This window comes from Phalacrocorax carbo, chromosome 3 (assembly GCF_963921805.1).
Source record: "Phalacrocorax carbo chromosome 3, bPhaCar2.1, whole genome shotgun sequence".
Taxonomy (NCBI): Eukaryota; Metazoa; Chordata; class Aves; order Suliformes; family Phalacrocoracidae; genus Phalacrocorax; species Phalacrocorax carbo.
Window position 1 is genome coordinate 101,873,992 of NC_087515.1, and position 20,081 is coordinate 101,894,072.

General features: G+C 42.8%; 1 protein-coding gene across 1 annotated transcript in view; it reads left to right on the forward strand.

Moving 5' to 3' along the window:
- Positions 1 to 4,667: 4,667 nt before the first annotated feature.
- Positions 4,668 to 20,081, forward strand: part of COL21A1 (collagen type XXI alpha 1 chain) — a 114,259-nt gene continuing 98,845 nt past the window's right edge. Inside the window, exon 1 of the mRNA XM_064447881.1 lies at positions 4,668 to 4,798. The gene's annotated coding sequence lies outside the window, so the exon portion shown is untranslated. The remainder of the gene's footprint in view (positions 4,799 to 20,081) is intronic.

The following is a 20,081-nucleotide window of genomic DNA, read 5'->3' on the forward strand; positions in this document are numbered from 1 at the left end:
TATTGGAGAAGTGATATAAAATACAAAAACGTTGGTATGCAATCAGGTTGTTGAACTTCTGCCCCTTAAAAAACAACCTGATCTTGCAGAGATGGTTTAAGAATGTGGTGTGGTTGCTGACAGCAGAATTAAGTAAATGTCTTGTATTGCTGGTTTTCTATAATGTAAATTCTAAGTGGTGTGATTACTACAGCTCCTGTATTTATTAGGATTTCATATACAGCTTAAGGTTGTATAGAATGCACCCTCATTAGGGTGTGAGGTGTGATCCTGGTGTCCTAATCTCCTACTAAATGTTGCCATTCACAGGCAAGCATATGCTTATCAGAAGTGTAAGTACACCTTATTTATGAGGCATCTGCTGAGGTGAAAAGAAGTATTGCTACTTACCAGGAGTGGGAGTGGTCCCATGAAAATTCTATCCTACACAGGTGTAAATTGAGCTCGTTCAGCATCAACACTTATCTCTGAGCTTACTGGTTCCTGGCTGGCTCCCTACTATTTATTGGCTGATCATAGGCATGGCTAAAAGTAAAGAAATCATAGGTGTGAAATTTCACTGAAACCTCAGGCCAGCCAAACCTGAAAACATTTTTTTTTTTAACTTCCAAACATAAAAAAATTGTGTTTGAAGCTAACAGAAAATGTTTTTGAGCTTGAATGTATAAGTAATATCAACCTAGCCTTCTACAATACATTGAAATGTCACTGTTTTACATGTGATTGCTAGTAACAAATACAGAAGTTGATGTAAATCTCTGAAAGTACATGACCTGAACACCATATTACGTTGGAAATAATCTAAATATATGAATTTTTTAACCATTATGCAGGACAGCTTATGAATTTAAAAGATGCTGTTTCATGACCAGTCTTTCATGGCCTACCACTTCATCTGCTCCATTTGTCCCACACCAAAGGGCATGGGAGAGGGCCCTGTGTTGCTGCTGCAAGGGAAGGAAAGGAGGAATTTGTGGCTGGTGAAACGGGTCTTGGGAGAATTGACTTTCATATGATTTCTACAATGATGAGTCATGCTACCTCCATGACTCACATCCTCAGGACTATGCCCTGCAAACACAAGTACACACACCAATATGCACACCATGTAATTCTTTTGTGTAAAGTTACTGGAGTACAAGTTGTTACAGAAACAGACCTATGTAATAAATAACTGTTTATTAATGTACACTATATCTTTTCCAAACACTTCCCTTCAGTTAAGACAGCAAAGCTATGTTCCTGTTTATTCCGTCCTTTAAAACTCCACTCAGGAAAAAATGGCAAAATTTGAATTTTTCTTGAGCAAGCATTCCTATTTCAGGAGGAGGAGAATAGATGTAGAAGACTAGGTTTTGAAAAGTACTTTTCTTAATCCCACTCAGTAAAGCTTGATTCTTCAATATATTTAGGTAATACGGGTTTAGCTTGCTGTAACTCTCGATAGGTTTCACAAGGAAACAGTTTTCTGTCTACATAGATTTGGCGACTGTAACTTGTTTGTAGAATAACCAGAAACTTCATTTGAAACCACAGAATCCTGAGACAAAGAAAGACATCGTGAGCTTTCACAGTGTGGGAGGAGGATGACACAATTTCTGATTGCCTGAAGCAAGATGGGAATGCAGCAGAGGCCTCAAAATGACTAATTTGGACACAATTCATGCTTCGATTTTAGTCTGCATTTTCATTTCATTTCTCTTTTGCATGGCCCATACCTTTTTTTATGCTTTACATAAGAATGGTTTTTTCCCCCCTCTTCAGACTCATCATCTAGGAAGTAATATCAAATATTATTGATAAGTAATCAGCTAAAAATTAACCATATTCAGAATTTAATGGTAGGAGAGTCTTAATGCGTGAATAAACATCATAATGGCAAAACAATGATCTACTGGATGCTGTGTTCACATCCACTTTTGTACATCATTTCTTCTAACATGACCAGCCTAAGGGCTAACAAGACTTACCTTCCTATCCCATTTTTTGTGTAAGCTAAACAAAAATATTATTAATGAAACCTGGTTATCACTGGGGGATTTAAGTCATACAATAGCTATTTGTGATTGAGACTGCTGCTTTATTACTGCAATTTTCAGACTTAATTATAGATTCTGTTAAAGGCAAAGTTCACACATACAGCGTTATAATGTTTCTAAATTGATTCCCAGGAAACAGATTAGTGAAAAAGAGCATCATCAGGAGTTTATGTTTAAGGAGTCACAATACATTGGCCATGAATGTTGGGAAAATGTTTGTGCCATTAGTAGAAATATTCTCTTCATATAAACAATGGCCCAGAGGTGCTACACATTGAAAAATGTAGATTCTGTTAGATTTAAGCCCTCTTAGAGCTGGCATTTGTTCTTTTGTTCTCTGTCCATGGTATAGTTAAGAGCTATTAATCTTTTCCTCTTGTACTTTTTTAGCTAAAATGGATATTGTCTGCTTGATGACAGTTCATACACAGAATCTCTTAAACATCTCTCTTCCACGGGCTCCTTTTAAATAGGGAAAAAAAAGCATACACAAAATACACATATGTGCATGTCTTTAGGTATATATACACACATAAATATAAATGAACTCACTGACAGCAATCAGCCTGCATCATCACAAACTGAGATGTACATTGCTTCATTGCTTAGCTGCTCAGTTTTCTGAATGTGTGGTCAGAGTGAGGATGGGAATCAAGAAACTGCTATCAAAGATGCTCCTTTCAGATGTTCCCAAATAGTGCCTTCTGGGATACAGTTTAGAATGAAAAGCATCTTTTGATCCTCTGCTGTGTTTGGATAGGCAGACTACAGTGGGGTTGATTTTTTTTCTTTCTTATTTGTACTTAACTGGAAGCTGATAGCTCTTTCTTTAAGGTGTGGAGACGTTTGCCTAAACTTTGTCTCTGTGTATGAGCATGCAACACAGGCACTTACTGACTTGTTAATTCACAGCAATCTGCTGCTGTTCAGTGATCCTCAAAAGAAGCTACACTTTAAAGCATATCAGGGTTATGTTTGAAAGCAGATTTGTCTCCTGGCTAAATGAGCTCTGCAAACACAGACACAGGCATAGGTATAAGGCAAGCCTGAAATATCTGTGGGAAGGTGGAAGCTGAGGTGTCTTAGTAATGTGCACCCTGCCTACTAAATAGATGAACTGGTCATGGGTACTGCTGTGCTCACAGTACAAATAGCCCACGATGTCTTGGAAAAGCACATTTAGCATCAAGAAGACAAGCTGGCCTCAGATCCTGAAAACGGCACTGGCAGATGGGATGAAGACCTTCAGTGTGAGAGCAAGGAGCCTCTGTTTGGGACTGCTGGCATCCATAACCCATACCACTTTCTAACGCAGGTGTCTCTTATGTTTGGGAGAACACGTATATTATTTGCAGAGAACTAGTGAAGCTGCATTCCCCTTCTTACCTGCCAGCCTCGGACCCATGTTAGCCAGGCATCCAGTTGCTTGAAAGCTGCCACATCCATGTTACCTAATTAATATTTTTCTCCATATGCATTCCTTGACAGGAGGACAGGGCCCATGTGGCACAGCTCTGAGGTTCCTCCAGGAGCTTCACGGACATGTAAGGAACATCACCTAGGTACAACCTGGGAATAAAGGACAATTAGAGAATGGCCCCAGAGTTCTTAAATACTGCTTCCCCTGTGCCAGGCTTGCCACACCTCTCTCAAGTGTGGGGGTTGTTGAAGTCTGTGTAAAAGCAGTGAAGGACACCAGCTCCTGGTGGTGGTAACACCTCTCCATATAAAAGTCACGCGCTCACTGGCTGGTCATCCAGTTCCTTAAGGACAAGTGTTCCCACCAGCCTGTCTCCTGGGCACAGAAGTCACTGAGGCCAGGGCTCACCAAAGTCACCCTGTCCCTTCACCTGGAAAAAGAAGTGCCGGAAGATGGGTAGGAATCTACTCAAGGTGTCCATCTGGGCACTGCTTTTGGAGCCGCAGGATTAGATCTATTCTTCTGTCACAACAACTTGCAAGGGGGAGGGAGGCATTTGGGTAACAAATGCCAATAGTTCCGCATGGACGGAAAAAGGGCTTCTGCACCTGAGCTCTGGTATGGGTGGTGGTACCGTGGATGCGGATGAAAGGGCCATGTGGGGATTACTGGAGGTTTGCGACACAGCTTCACTTCAGAAAGTGTGAAGCCATGTGTGCAACAGGAGCGCTGAGGTGCGTGGCTAAAAATCACCTAATCTGGCAGTAAGGTCCCCAGACCAAGTACTTCTGAAATGAAAGGTGCATCGTCACCAAGTTACTTCAAACTACCGGTCCACCCCTCTTGTATCAACCAGCTCGCTAATCCCAGGTACAGCCCGGGGTCGGGATGCTCTCTCAGACCGGGGAAAGGCTATCCGACCCCTTACCGGGGACCAGGCGGGATAGCGGGGGACGCGCGTTCTGGAGGTGCAGGAGGGGAGCAGCAAAGCGGCGGGCTCGGCTCAGCTCGGCTGGGCTCGGTTGGGCTGGGCTGGGCTAGGCTGGACTGGGGTTCTGCGCTGGCCGGCGGCCGCGGGGCGCCGCGGGGCCGGTGGGTGTGGGGGGGGAGCTCCCCGCCGCCGCCGCCGCCGCCGCCGCCGCCGCGGGGAGGCGGGCGGGGGGCGGCGCTGCCGGGGGGCCGGGCTCCCGCGGGCGGCGCGGGGCCGGGGCCGGGGCCGGGGCCGGGGCCGGGGCCGGCGCCGAGCTGGCGTGGGCAGAGCCGCGCCGCAGCGAGCAGAGCCCTGCGGCAGGTGGGGCAGCGCGGCTGGCGGAGGGGGGGCGTGCGGCCGCCCGTGCAGGTCAGCGGGGGCATCCCGGGGCAGCGGGGGGGCAGCGCAGCTCCTGCGGGGCTCCCCTCGCTCGGGGGGTGCGGCCGGAGGGGCAGCGCGGGGGGGGGGGGGGGCAGGTGCGGCCATCGGGGCGGCCTCGGCCTCCCGCCCCGCAGCCGGTGTCCCGCCGCGGGAGCCCGGGCGTGGGGACGGTGGGCGGCAGAAAGCCCTGGGTCCGAGGTGAGGCACTTTGTGCCTCCTTTTTAACGGGGAGCTGGGGACGGACTGTGTCACTGGTGCGGTTTTGGTCATTTTGTAGTGGGATTGCAGTGCGTGCGTGCGGGCAGATTGTGCTGGCTTAAAATCCTGGCTCGGTTTATTGGCAGGAGATGAAACAGTTGATATCACGTTATAGCCGCCTGTGCCGTACAGAAATCTACTTTGCTCTCGCACCACGGGTGAGGCGAGTTACTGACTTCGTGTATGTGTGCTTTAACTTCTTCCATAGTTGAATGGGAGGTCGGACGTTACATAAGTAATAGTAGACGAATTCGTAATAACGGCAATTTATGCTTGTTTCCGTACCTGGAAGGAAAAATCTGCTCTGTGGGCCACTTCTGAGTACCGCTGTTCGGTTGTGTGGAGCTTCGGGGTGTGTGGTACTTACCGTGCTGAAAGGATCTGGTCTCCGATTCAAGGATTTCACAGCCTGGAAAATGCATCCACTGGTTGATTCTGAGAATCCTCCAGCTTTCAGGCACCTGAGAAAGCCATGTGGGTTTATTAGATTTACTTAGTAAACCCACTTGGAAGTTTTCCCAAACATTAATAATTGTGGGAGTGCTTATTATATGTCTCTCAGATATTTATGTAAATACATAATGCTGAAGAATGGGCGCAAGATATTTGTTTGAAGAACTGTGAAAACTGTTAAGTACTTCCCTTAGGAAATGTAGTTTTCAGCATGAGGACTCTGGTAGGATACAGCATGTTAAAGAGACGTGCAAAATGTGATGTCTATGTACAAGGTCAGGTGAACTGGCAAAGCAGAGGAACTGCAAAAGAAGGATTGAGGAGTTACAGCTGATCAGAAACTGAAAAGCAGTCAGTAAGAAACCCACATACTGTTTTTATATGTGTGTGTAGATATTTAAATAAAAAAAATCAAGACAAACATCATTCTGGGATGCATAACAGTCGTGTTGCACATGTGTGATGGCATCTCATCGTAGCTGTGACTTCAGAGTCAGTGTCTGGTATCGGTACCGTATGGGATTTTGGACACAACAGTTCTACCAGTTAGGCAGGAGGTGAGTAGCAAAGGTGATCAGAGATCTAGAAAACATAACCTATGAGAAAATAGTGGAAGAACTGGAATTTTACAGTCTAGGGAAGCAAAGATGTGATGAGAGGTGTGATAACAATCTTCAAATATGTAATTGGTTGCTGCAGAGTGGTGGGAAAGAAAACGTTCTCCACATCTAGTGGAGACGTAACAAGAATCAGCATGCTGAACTGCAGCAGGAGATACTAAGTTAAATAGTAGGGAAAGTGCTGCCTAATTGTACAGGTAATTGAGCATTGGATTGTCCAGGTAGGGTGTGGGATCTTCTTCACTGGAGCTTTTTAAGATCAGATCTAACATGTTTGAGGCAAGGGTGACCACGCGTTCTGGTTGGGAGAGACACTGCATGATCTCTCCAGGTCCCTTAGGGGCTTGCAGGGTGGCAGAGGCTACCAGGAGCCCACCAGCCTGTGAACTGACACTCTTGGTGAGCATATAAAAGAGGCAGCTTTGTAAAGTAAATACAGCTCAGTGCTCCATTTATAATATTTCACTCATGTATCTTTTATACTAGATTTTGTGATTCTTCTTCCTTCTGCTCTAACTGCATTTACAGTTGAAGTCTTAGAGCAGTGGTGGATGATATGCTGAAGAACATCACATTTTGGTTTGGCACCATCACAACCAATAAATTGGCTTATGGGTAAATGTTAGGAGATTTGAGCTGAGTTTCATAGCACAGTTCTGTAAACTGTATCACATTGCTCCTTCCAAGTCCTCAGTAGTACAGATGTGTCTCAGGTAGTCCATGAGGCAAAACTTTGGTTTACTTTACCTCTAGCTTGGCTGTGATCATCTTCTTTGAAATTACTTGCATTATAGTATATTCTTAAACATACTTTGAAAAGTGTAGCTTGTCCTACTGGATTAAGCAAGTTTTTTGCCCAGTCCAGTTATTAGCAGAACTAATTATGGAAATAGCTGGCTGGCATGAGACTTGATGTTTTTCTTCCCTTATCTCCATTACCTAGAGGTTTTTGCTGCTTTGCTCTAGTTCTATTGTTTTATTGTTTTATACTTTGTGTTGTTATTATCAAATTACATATTAATTATTTTTAAAATTCTGCTACATTCTTTGCTTCTGGCGATTGCTTGTGAAACTGGCTTCACAGTCCACAAAAGGATCACTTAATTCTTCTGAACATCCTTGTTTTGTAAAAGTGGGAACACACAAGGCCTAACCTCTCTTTCTAGGTTATTATTATTTCATGTCCCTGCGTTCTGCCCTTACTGTTTTAGAGAGGCATTGAATACAGCTGATTCAATCTTTCCAGTGTCTCTTTATAAGACAAGCCTTTTTAATGCTCTTAGTCATCTGTATTATTAAGATGTCTTTGTTTCTGCCTTTTTTTCCCTTCTTTGAGCTGGCATGACCAGAGCTGAGTGCAGTAATGCCACTGAAGCCATGCTGTTCATGTGGCGTCTTCTGCTCCTTCCTCCTCTGCTGCTTCCCTTGTTTCCCATCACACCCACGGCAGCATGGCACTCTAGAGTGCTTGAAGAAATCAAAATGTGCCTTATAAAATGCATTGTCTTTAATTTAGTTCTTCTGCTGTCAGTTTATTGCCCTGTACACCGTCAGAGATTCTCCAAATTGTCTGAAAGGACACATTTTGTCAGGGCACTGGGGCAGCCCCAGCCCCAGGCATTGGGCGCCTCCCCAGGCACAGGCCAAGGCTGGGTTGGGATTTGGGCCCATGGGTAGGCCCAGCCTGGGGCTGGGCAGAGAAGAATGTGGGGAGCTGGAGACCTGCCCTGCTGTGTTGTGGCTGGGGCAGGGGCTGATGGCCTCAGGGGGGCTGAAGTGGGGTCCTGGGCTATAGGAATGGACCAGTAAAGGCCTGTTAGTGCTGTGAGGGCCCTGACAAATTTCAAAGCTTCGCTGACCCAATTTTTGTGTTGAAAATGTGTGAAATCTACCCATTAGCACAGTGGTGGGTTTCTGAGGTATCCAAAGATGTGGGCTTTAGAAAGAGTGCGCCTACAGAGACTGCAAGGCAAACTTTGCCATCTATCCACAAGGAGGTTGCTGGGGAGTTCTATTTCCCCCAGTTACACAAGACAGCAAGGTCTCTAGAAGAGTTTTTTTGCAATAGAGATGTGTGGTTCAGCGCCCTGTCCTACTGCAGCACGTCCTTAGCTTGCCTGTGCTGGAGCATGTAGGAGCGTAGGGTTTGATGCCCCTTGTGCATCGCCTGCCAGCAGAATCTGGTGCACCTATTTGAGCACCAGCAGTGACCACACACAGGTCTTTGCATTGGAGCTGGCTCCTTCAGCAAGGGTCTGCTTGTAGATAGCCAACTCTACTAGTCCAGAGTAAAACTTAGGGGTGAGCAGAAAATTGTTAGGGAGGTTGCTTACCATGGCAATATGTATTACTCTTAAATAACAACAACAACAACAAAAAAATCAAGGTTTGGCATTTCTTCCCTGACAAATGAAAATAGGCTGAGCCCTGCAAGGCTTCCGTGTTGCTTCGTTTAAAACTGGAATGGCTGTGGAAAAAAGCAATATATGGTAGAAGAAAACTTAGACCCATGGGGGCATAGACAAAATCGCTTGAGAGGCTTTTTTCCTCTCTCTAGTTTCCATGGCACTGGGGTACTGTGAGGCTTACAAAAGAAACTTTTTTCTAAGTTACCATTAATCTGCACAGACATTGTTTTAAAGCAGCGTTGATTGATTTAGCCTTCCAGGGTAGATGTCAGGCACACTATTCGTGATTAAGAGCAGACAGAAACCAGGGAGATGAGCAGTGTTGATCATACTGAATAATATTATGAATGGAAATAAAAGTACAAAGTAAATACATGTCAACCTTTTGGAATTTTGTGTGATTTATATTGTTTCAATGTTGGATTGAGTAATTGATCTTTTTATCGGTGTGTTTTATACTGTAATAAAACAGGATTTAAATAGTGAGAAGTTAATAGCTCCTCTAAGTAAAACATACAGGCATTGGAATGAGACACATTCTCTATAACTAAGAACATGCAAAAATTGCAGGGAAGTTTGTTTGAACTTGATGTGGTGAAAAATAAAACTGTCATTCACGCCAGTGAGAGATTTACATTTTTCCTTGAATTCTCTGTCAGTTCAAAGTAAGCCAGTTAAGAATACTGCATTAGCACATAGGAAATCTAAATTTCTGCCTTGTATATTAGAACTTTAAGGCCTCTTCATAATTCAGACTTTTATATTCCAAGATTTTTCTCTCTGCCATGATTAGTTCCAGTAGCTTGCGCTGAAGCTCCGGTTTGAGGCATGAGACACTGAACTAATAACAGAAGCTGGAGGCTTCTTAGCAGTGTAGACAGAAATAAATACTGATGTGGCAAAATGAGTGGGTTCTGGAGATCGTTGGGATGGCGGGGGGGGGGCAAGTGGAAGACAAGGAGGGGCCGGGGTCAATCGCAGCTCTTCTGAGGCAGAAGGGGTTGAGAAGGGGCTGTAAGGGCCACCTGCCTTTGGCTCTGGGACTAGGGGCAGGGGTCTTCTGGGAACTGACACAGGGACAGAGGTGTGAGAAGGCTCAGGGCATTTTTAGGACAGGGAGGGTTTGTGGGAGCTTTGTGGCAGCAGGATCTCTCTTATTCCCTAACACTTTTAATCCAAACCAGCTCTCCTCGTTGTCTTCTCCACTGTCCCATGTTGTGGGTGCCTCTTATCACCTCTGCAGCCATCCATTTTTTCTCAGGCTAACTGTTTTCCCTCTTCATTGGCCCCTGACAATTCTCCTCCCTCTCCTGGGCTTTGGGAGAAGTGTCACTTGTTCTGGCTATTGGGAAGGTGATAAAGGGAGGTATGAAGAGAGGTAAGGGGACTGTGCGGTGGTGAAGCAGCACTTCAGTGACCTTGAAGAGTAAGGTTTGCTTCTCTTACAGTCCTGCATGATGTGAGAGAGATGTATGGCAGAGGGGTATGGCAGGTCCTGCTGCTGCTTCATGTACATGCATCTCTGTCCTTAGAGGTGGTAGCAGAAATACTGTGTAAGTAGGAGGTGCTAATCAGTGGTTTGGGATGTATCTCTGCCATCCCCATCTTTGGCATAGATAAACTCTGCTGGTAGGAGTTGACTACTTGCTTACAAGTGTGCCAGTTTGTGTGTGAGTGTAAAAGACTTTGAACAAAGTGATCATTGGGTTTTTGTATGTTTTAATTGGGAAGTTAACATTATATAGGAGGGCTCTAGATGTGTCTGTCTGGACATGGCATATCCAGGGCTGAAGTGGCTGTAGCACCCCGTATATTTGCTGATGTGACAAAACAAGCTGTCTTTGAAAGAGAGAAATTGAATTGTTGGAATGAAGAGTGTCCCAACTTCTGTGGTTGGAGTGTACATTAACACTGATATTTGGTTAGCTCAGAATATTTTTGTATATTTTAAAGACCATTTACTCTACCCTAGGCTCTGTATTTTTTTGTACTAGTCCAAAATGCACAATATTGATTTCCATTATCCAAACTGTCAATTCTTTTCCTCTTTCTTTTGTGTAAATCTTCAGAGCCGTGGTGATAAAACATGTTCTAACTTGCCTGAACTCAGTTATATCCAACATCAACAAAAAGTGGAAAAAACCCCTTGAGCTTTAGTTTGAGATTAAGCAAACAATTTTTAAAGCATGCCAGCTTGTATTTTCCAAAATATTTTATAACAATCTGTACTTTCTTCATTAAGTTCAGTTAATGATTTCCAAAAGTTTTCTTTTTAGTTGAAACTGTTGCAGCATATAAAAATGAGCCTAATTAAGGTGATTTGAAGACACAGAAGAGTGCTGCAGTTGGTCTAACAGCAGGAGTACATCTAGGCTCAGCCTTCAACAGACACTTGGCAAGTCTTTGTTGTAAAGAATACCTTGTGCTTCTTTTGATCTCAGTAGATAATTCCATTTCTCATCCCCTTAAGAGTTCCCTAATTCCACAACAGCTTGCAGTATCTTATATGGAGAGGTCAAGATAACATTGCATAGCTGTATCAACACTAGAGTTTATTAAAATACCAGATTATTGAGCCCAGTTTAAAATCTTGTGGTATCACCCTTGCTTCACTAAAGTGTGCAAAACTGTAGGAACTTTTGCCAAACTAGCAGGGGAGCTGCCGGGGAGGGACCACACAGTCTCATGATGAGCTTTCTAGTCTATCAGTGTAATGTGTACATTCGAGGGAAGACAGGAAGACATATGAAGTGATACTTTAAGTGATAATTTAGATTGGATATTAGGAAAAATTTCTTCACTGAAAGAATAGAAATAGGCTGCCCAGAGAGGTGGTAGAGTGGCCATCCCTGGAGGTATTTAAAAGATGTTTATATGAGGCACTTCAGGGCATGGTTTAGGTGGCATGGTAGTGTTTAGTTGACAGTTGGATTTGATGATCCTAGAGGTCTTTTCCAACCTTAATGATTCTATGATTCTATTCTATGATTCTTTTCCTCATGTCAGACACTTAAAAGATGCAAATTATAGGTGCAATTAGAAAAATACCTACTGCCTTTAGTGTCCCGAAATGTAATAATTTCTTTTTCTTAGCTTTTTAACCACCTAGGATCTCCTGGGTGGCTCTCTTGGAGCTCTGGCCCAGACAGACTCCATTAGACAGAGCAAGGCTGTTTAAATAAATGTCTCTTCCCTTAATTGCAGTGCTCTCTGACCATATCAGCATGTTACTACTTACTTGCACTTGGGATCTGACCCTGGTTTCCTACTATGTCCCCTTTCCTCATTGCAAGAAGAGGAGACAGAGTAATATTCCCGACAGAGGAGAAAATAAACACTGTAAGCAAAGCTGCAGTGCCCTATGTGGAGAAGAGAATGCAGGCACATCTGTGCAATAACTTGGGTGAATTATGCAGAATATGATTGAAGATGGGAGAAGTGGACCATTGCTGAACTGTTAGGTTTGTGAGTTAATTCCTTTCTCAGCTGTTGTAAATGCTGCAAAACAAAAAAGCACCCTGTGGGAAGTGGATCTCTGAGATTAGACTTTATGCCCAAGTCAAAAACGCAAGGGAAAGTTACATAATCATAGAATCACTAAAGTTGGAAGAGACCTCCAGGATCATCAGGTCCAACCATCAACCCAACACTACCATGTCTCCTAAAACATGCCATGAAGTGCTGTGCCTACGCGTCTTTTAAATACCTCCAGGGATGGTGACTCCACCACCAATCTGGGCAGCCTCTTCCAATGCCTGGCCACTCTTTCAGTGAAGAAATTTTTCCTAATATCCAATCTAAACCTCCCCTGATGCAACTTGAAGCCATTTCCTCTTGTTCTATCACTAGTGACCTGGGAGAAGAGACCAACCCCCACCTCGCGACAGCCTCCTTTCAGGTAGTTGTACAGAGCTATAAGGTCTCCCCTCAGCCTCCTCTTCCCCAGACTAAACAACCCCATTTCCCTCAACCTCTCTTCATAAGACTTGCTCTCTAGACCCTTCACCAGCTTTGTTTCCCTTCTTTGGACATGCTCCAGTACCTTGATGTCCTTCTTGTCCTGAGGGGCCCAAAACTGAACACAGTATCCAAAGTGCAACCTCACCAGTGCCAAGTACAGGGGGCCGATCAGTTCCCTACTCCTGCTGGCCACACTATTCATGATACAAGCCAGGATGCTGTTGGCCTGCTTGGCCACCTGGGCACACTGCTGGCTCATGTTCAGCTGGCTGTCAGCCAACACCCCCAGGTCCTTCGCTGCCAGGCAGCTCTCCAGCCACCCTTCCCCAAGCCTGTAGCATTGCATGGGGTTGTTGTGACCCAAGTGCAGGACCTGGCACTTGGCCTTCTTCAACCTTATGCAATTGGCCTTGGCCCATCGATCCAGCCTGTCCAGGTCCCTCTGCAGAGCCTTCCTACCCTCGAGCAGATCGACACTCCTGACCCAGCTTGGTGTCATCTGCAAACTTACTGAGTGTGCGCTCGATTCCCTCGTCGAGATCATGAATAAAGATATTAAAGAGAACTGGCCTCAACACTGAGCCCTGGGGAACCCCGCTTGTGATTGGCCACCAACCGCATTTAACTCCATTCACCACAACTCTCTGGGCTCAGCCATCCAGCGAGTTTTTTACCCAGCGAAGAGTACACTCGTCCAAGCCATGAGCTGCCAGCTTCTCCAGAAGGATGCTGAACTTCTATTTAATCAGAGGATTGATTGCTTATGCGAGTCTCCAGCTCTCAAAATCTTGGCCTTGATAGCACAGTACTGAAAGATAAAGTAGGTCACTCCTGGAAGAATTTAAGCTGAACTGAATGTCTGTGCCTTGGTAAGGAACTATGTGCCCTCCTTTCCCACTATGCCTAGTTATTGCATTTTGTTTAAAAGTCCATTAGGAAGGAGCAGAATTGGGTGGGCGAAAGTGAGAGGACTTTTGAGATATACCATGAGATTCACCATCAACTCATGAGGTAGAACAATGTGGAAAAGTACAGCCAGGAACATTGGTGCTATGTAAAGAATGGAGCCCTTCATAGCAACTTAAGTGGTGGTAATGCAAAAATAAAAGGTATTAATATGTCGTGGGGAATTTTCAGAAACAAACCTCCTAATTATCTTCCTTACTGAAAGGAAACTGCAACTCTCACCTACTGAAAAGAAGTAATCTTTGACCTTCAGAAACTGTCACTTGCAGAGAAAGCGAGGATCAAATGGCCACCCTAAGCAAACCAACCAAATAAATTAAATGTCTTTTTCAATAGCTCTGGCTGGAAGTTAAGAGAAAGAGAAGAATGGGCAATAAAGAGACCTGGAGGAGATTCTTCCTGTCCCTGAAGAGTAAAATTGAGAATCCCTCAGAATTGCACAAGTCATGATGATAAAATATATCTAAATGCTGGCAATATATTAAACTGGAAAATATACTCTTGCAGTGTAATAGAAGATAAAGCGATAAGGGTATTTTTTGCTTTTTTTACTACCATGGAAAAGAATAAAGGGTGGGGAAGGGGAGGAAGACTTGCTGAATAGGAATAACAGCAATTTTTTTTAAGATCCTAGACAATGGAGTTTTATGTTTGTTATTCCCTGATGAATTGACAGTGAGGACAAAGGAATGTAATTGTATGCCCCCGTGATTAAGTCCATTTGCTGTGCAAAGGGGCCTACACGGTCATGGCATGCTCGTGACTCAGCTGAAATGAACATTGACAACTTTTGCCAAAAAAAAAAAGAGGACAGCTGCACCTAATTTTCAGAAGCACATAGTTGTTTTCAAGGAAGCCAGGCAGTACCAAGTAAAAAGCTTAATTTTTATTTCCTAAAAAGCAAAGGCATTCTATTTATTTTACTACTTATTTTCTTTTCTGATCTGGATTTAAATAAGGTATCTGCCCTCAGAGGACGTGTTTCTAGCAAAGGAAAATTTCTTTGTGTATGCATAGGTATACTTACTTACTCTAAGTACTCACCATAGAAAATCAAATCATAGAAAGTAGTTAATGGTTTGATGGAACCTGGCAGTAGCAAGAAAAAGGCATTCAACAAAACCATCCTGGAGCTGTCCAATACAGAGCATTTCCTTTGCAAAAGTTTCAGTGCTTTGCAGAAGACCTGATTCTCTCTGCTCCTCAGCACTGGTCCACATGCAGTTTTGAATTTGTTTTCTCGTTCACTCTATCTCATTTTTAAATAGATCTGGGCTAATATATGTCTTCTGCTCCTGCAGAATTATTTATAGGATGCCTTTTGAAAGTTGGGCAACTGCAGGCAATGAAATATTACTCAGAAATCCAAGTGCTGTGAAAATTCTGTTATGTGGTGATTTATCCTGAAAGCTCTGCTACACTAACACCAAAATAGAACTCATGCATGGATGATCGACACCTGAAGTAAATATATAATCACTTTAAATCATTAACCTATTTTCTTCTTTGAATAAACAGTAGGCAGCCTTTCTCTCCTGAAAATGAACAGGCCAAGATGTAGAGAGTATTTTGATACCATGGAAAATATTCATAATTATTATGATAATTATTATGAAATAATTCTAGTATTTTTTGTGACATAGACATTTTGCCACCTTTTTCCTGCAGTGGTTATTTTCTAGTCTTATTTGCCTATATATTTCCACTGGTTGATACTTTAAATCTATTTCTGTTGTCATGGAAGCATATTTTATAATATGGCTGAAAAGGAATTTACTTTCTGTGTTTGTGTATGTGCTTTTTTTCACCTTTAATACTATCTAAAAAACAGTTAATCTTTAACTAATTAATTTCAAAACATACATGACAGCATTTGATTTTAAAGATCTGAAATATAAAGCAATGCTTATATTTTATGCATATTTATGTGATATAACTGCTAATTATTATGGTTAAATTATAGCTAAATTCTGTTACTTGCAAATTCATTGTGAATTCTGATTAATTATACCGCCCATATAAGAACAGAGAATATAATCACACATCTTAGAATAAGGCTTAGAAGCACGAAAATCCATTTTAGTCAGAGTGAATCAGTTTATTAGTTTGAGTAGAACAGTATATGATATTATACACACCATCTTTGGATGTTGATACTATACCCCAGGCATTCCTCTGATGAGACCTTTTTTTGAAGGACTGTTGTGTTTTGAACTTGGCCAGCAACTAAGCACCACCCAGCTGCTCACTCACTCCCCCCTGGTGGGATGGGGGAGAGAATCAGAAGAGTAAAAGTGAGAAAACTTGTGGGTTGAGATAAAGACGGTTTAATAAGTAAAACAAAAGCTGCACACACAAGCAAAGCAACACAAGGAATACATTACCTGCTCCCCATGGGCAGGCAGGTGTTCAGCCATCTCCAGGAAACCCAGGCTCCATCACATGTAATGGTTACTTGGGAAGGCAAACACCATCACTCTGAATGTTTCCCCTTCCTCCTTCTTCCCCCAGCTTTATATGCTGAGCATGATGGCATATGGTGTGGGATATCCCTTTGGTCAGTTGGGGTCAGCTGCCCTAGCTGTGCCCCCTCCCAACTCCTTGTGCACCCCCACCCTGCTTGTTGGGGGCGTGGGGTGAGAAGCAGAAAAGGCCTTGATTCTGTGTAAGCCCTGCTCAGCAGTAACGAAAACATCCCTGAATTATCAACACTGTTTCCAGCACAAATCCAAAACACAGCCCCATACCAGCTATTATGAAGAGAATTAACTCTACTGCGGCCAAAACTAGCACAAGGAGATGACATTTTTTCACAAAGTCATTCTGAAGTGGTAAATGAACATACAAAAATAATTAGCTTATTGTGTAAAGTATCTAGAAATCACAGACCACTTATATAACTATTGTGGTCTTAAAGTACCTGCAAATACCACCATTGTTGTACTGGCAAATATAGCTTCTATAAAATGTGCCTGAACATATTAAGTTACTATTCTCATAGTATTTAATATTTCAGTAGTTTTGTATTTTGTTAGTATCAAAACTGGGGGAACCACAGAATCACAGAATGGTAGGGGTTGGAAGGGACCTCTGGAGATCATCTTGTCCAACCCCCCTGCTTGAGCAGGGACACCCAGAGCAGGGGGCACAGGGACGCATCCAGGTGGGTTTTGAATGTCTCCAGGGAAGGAGACTCCACACCCTCCCTGGGCAGCCTGTGCCACCGCTCTGTCACCCTCACAGGAAAGAAGTTTTTCCTCATATTGAGGTGGAACTTCCTTTGTTCCAACTTGTGCCCACTGCCTCTTGTCCTGTCGTTGGGCACCACCGGCCTCTTGGCACCCACCCTTCAGATATTTATAGGTATTGATGAAATCCCCCCTCAGTCTTCTCTTCTCCAGGCTGCACAAACCCAAGTCTCTCAGCCTTTCCTCATAAGGGAGATGCTCCAGTGCCCTGATCATCTTGGTAGCTCTCTGCTGGACTTGCTCAAGCAGTTCCCTATGCTTCTTAAACTGGGGACCCCAAAACTGGACACAGAACTCCAGATGTGGCCTCACCAGGGTGGAGTAGAGGGGGAGGATAACCTCCCTTGACCGGCCACCCTCCTTTTAATGCAGCCCAGGATACTGTTGGCCTTTTTGGCCACAAGGGCACATGGCTGGCTCAGAATCAACCTGAAATGTGAATAGAATTTGAATTTGAATAGAATTTCAAAGAACATGGTTGTTTCTTTTACATGAAAAGCAATGTTAGAGCATGGCATATCATTCTGTAACTGGAAATAGAATAGCCGTTATTCAAAGTTTCAAGTTATACAATGTAATTTTCTATGCTTATTTATTTTGATAACTTATTGACTTGTTTCATTTGGAGGTCCAGTACTACAGACAACACTGTGTTTATTTAGGCCTGAATACAACAAATTACAGTCCAGGTGCAGATTTTATGATCCATTGAGATCGCTATTAATGTATTTTTAGCTTTTTTTTCAGCCCACCCAGTCATTTTAAGTGGAAGGAGTGACACTGTGCCTGTACAATGATTGTTTTTGTCAAAACCTGCAGGTGCTAGTTTTACAACTTTTAGGTAAATGCTATACTTATTTTACATTTTTATTTTATAGTTTATGTATTTTTTATACTGCAGCATAGAAAGTAGACTGTAATATACTTCACTATGTAAAAATACATTGAACTTTACTGAAAAGGAATTTGTCCATCTCTCCCTTAGTTCTGTATAAATTCTGTATAAAATTTTCTATAGACTTTGGTGCACATCAGGTAGTTTGCTGCCTTGTACCAATGAATGGACCATAAAAATGCATATAGAACTGAAACCAATGACATGCTTTGGGTGAATGGTTACAAATTTCTAAAACGGTTCTTACTTGTGGGAGGACAATGAAGAGCAGAGTGATGCAGTTGAAGTTAAATAGGTGATATTTGCCAAGTCACAGTAAAGAAACTTGATTTTCAGGCTTCCATGGGACACATGGGAACACAGAAGTATTGGAAGAATGAACCTGAGAAGGAGACACCACTGAAATCAGGATTTCTGGGAATGCAGCTTCAGCAAACAGCACCTAAGTTAAATTTTGCACCTCTGTTTCAAAGTGCAGAATCTACTGCAGAGCATCCTGCGTTCTGCATTACTAGTATGTTCTGGCTTACTTAGAAAGGGCTGCCCTTAGGTACAGAAATTAGTCTTGTCTATATCATTCCTCAAAGGCCTCAGGACTTCGGTATGCAACTTCTACTTTAGTTGCCTGGGTCTGACATTTAAATGCCGTAGAGACTTGCTTCTACTCAACCCCAGGGGTAACTGAAGTCATTATGCCTGCATTTCTGTCAATAAAAATTCCTCTACACCTATACATCTGATCCTAGGCATGCCTAGAACCGCGTGCCACAGTCGGTACCTAGCATAAACCTGATTCTTAGAAAGATTTACAGAGTAGAAATTCCTCTTTCTCACCTGTGGATCCTGATCCAGCAGGAATTTTTAACATGTGTTTTTGGAACAAGCTCCATGAAAAGCAGTATTTTTTACTCTTTATGTCATATGCTTAGAGCATTAGTCAGAAAAGACGACCGAGGTTTAGTTCCTTCCTCAGTCTGAAGTAGTTGAACCATTCACCTTATATTTCTGGGAAGTGTTTAAATGTTGAGTTTCTGGATAGAGGTGGAATGGGAGAGGAGAAGTATGAGGTGTGGTGTAACTATGGGTGGTATTGTATGTTTCAAGCCCTTTTTGCCAGCACTGCAGAGCATGCCATAAATATAGGTATCACGTTTTCAGTTTCTAGTGTGATCTGTGCGGCATGACTGATGTTCACCAGCACTAGAGATCTCTGGTTCGTTTTGGGTGTTAGGCCTCCAAAAGCAAGCCGCATCACACAGGAAGCATTTGTTGTTTACACTGGACCAAAGTGAGATGTGTGTCAGCTATGGTAGACATCATGCTTCTTACTAGATGAAGAGGAAAGCTACATGAAAGGTCTGATTTATTCAGTCAAGGATAAGGGCAAACATTTTATGTGTGTGTTGCTGTATTAGAAACAAAGCTGCAAAATTAAAGCACCCAAATGTATTGTTCATACTGCACTGAGCAATAGCACACTCCATAGCTTCTTCAGGATTTTCCTATTCAAGATGTCTCTGAGCAGAACTGAAGAAGTGTGTCTCTGACATTCACTCAGTGATGCTCTGTAGCACCGACAGACAAGGCTTGACCAGCAAAGGCTGTGCCTGACTTGAGGCACAGGAGGAGGTTGCCTTCTGGTACAGAGTTTTCAACGCCTATTAGTTGTACCGTGTTCTTACCCACCTTAGTAGAGCTTTAATGCATTTTTGAACTTGTCTTTTTTAATACATGTTAATTAAGTCTACTAAAACTTAGTCTATGAAGCAAACTTCATAGACAGGGAACATCATATAAAAGGGAATATGTTTAGAAACTCTTAATGTGGATCCATTTTGATCTCTTTGTGTGTGTGTTGTCTAACATTATTTATTGCTATATGTTGGATAAGTTGACTGTAGAACTTTTTTTTTCTTGTTCTGTGTTTAATGGTTGTTCGTGTTGCTGGCTTACTATATTTTTGACAGCTTATGAATCCCACAATTTAAAAGCTAATAGGTATTTTTTAATAACACTATAGAAATAAACATGAATCTTGTGCATCATGGAGAGCAAATATAAACCAAATTGTTTTATGCTGGTGCTCCATAGCATAAATGCAGGCACTGAACTCTCTTGAATGTGGAAGTTTTGGTTTGTACCATTACAGGCACTAGCAGCTCCTCATTTTGTAAGTAACTATTTGCAGCAAGTATTTAAAAATTAACTTGAGCAAAAAATTTAAAACCTGCTGTTATTACCTCCAGCATCTTTAGTGTTCTGGTGATAAATGGTCAGACTCTTAGGAATGCTTGCAGAAGGTTAAGGATTGTATATAATTAAAAAGGGAGGCTGCAGAACGCCATGGTCTGAAGAATCTGTGCTAGTAATGTTTTTAAACCATGGCTTTTCATTCACTGTAAGAAATACAAATTGGAACTGACATTTAACAGATGAATTTATCTCCACAAGCCTTCTTTTTAT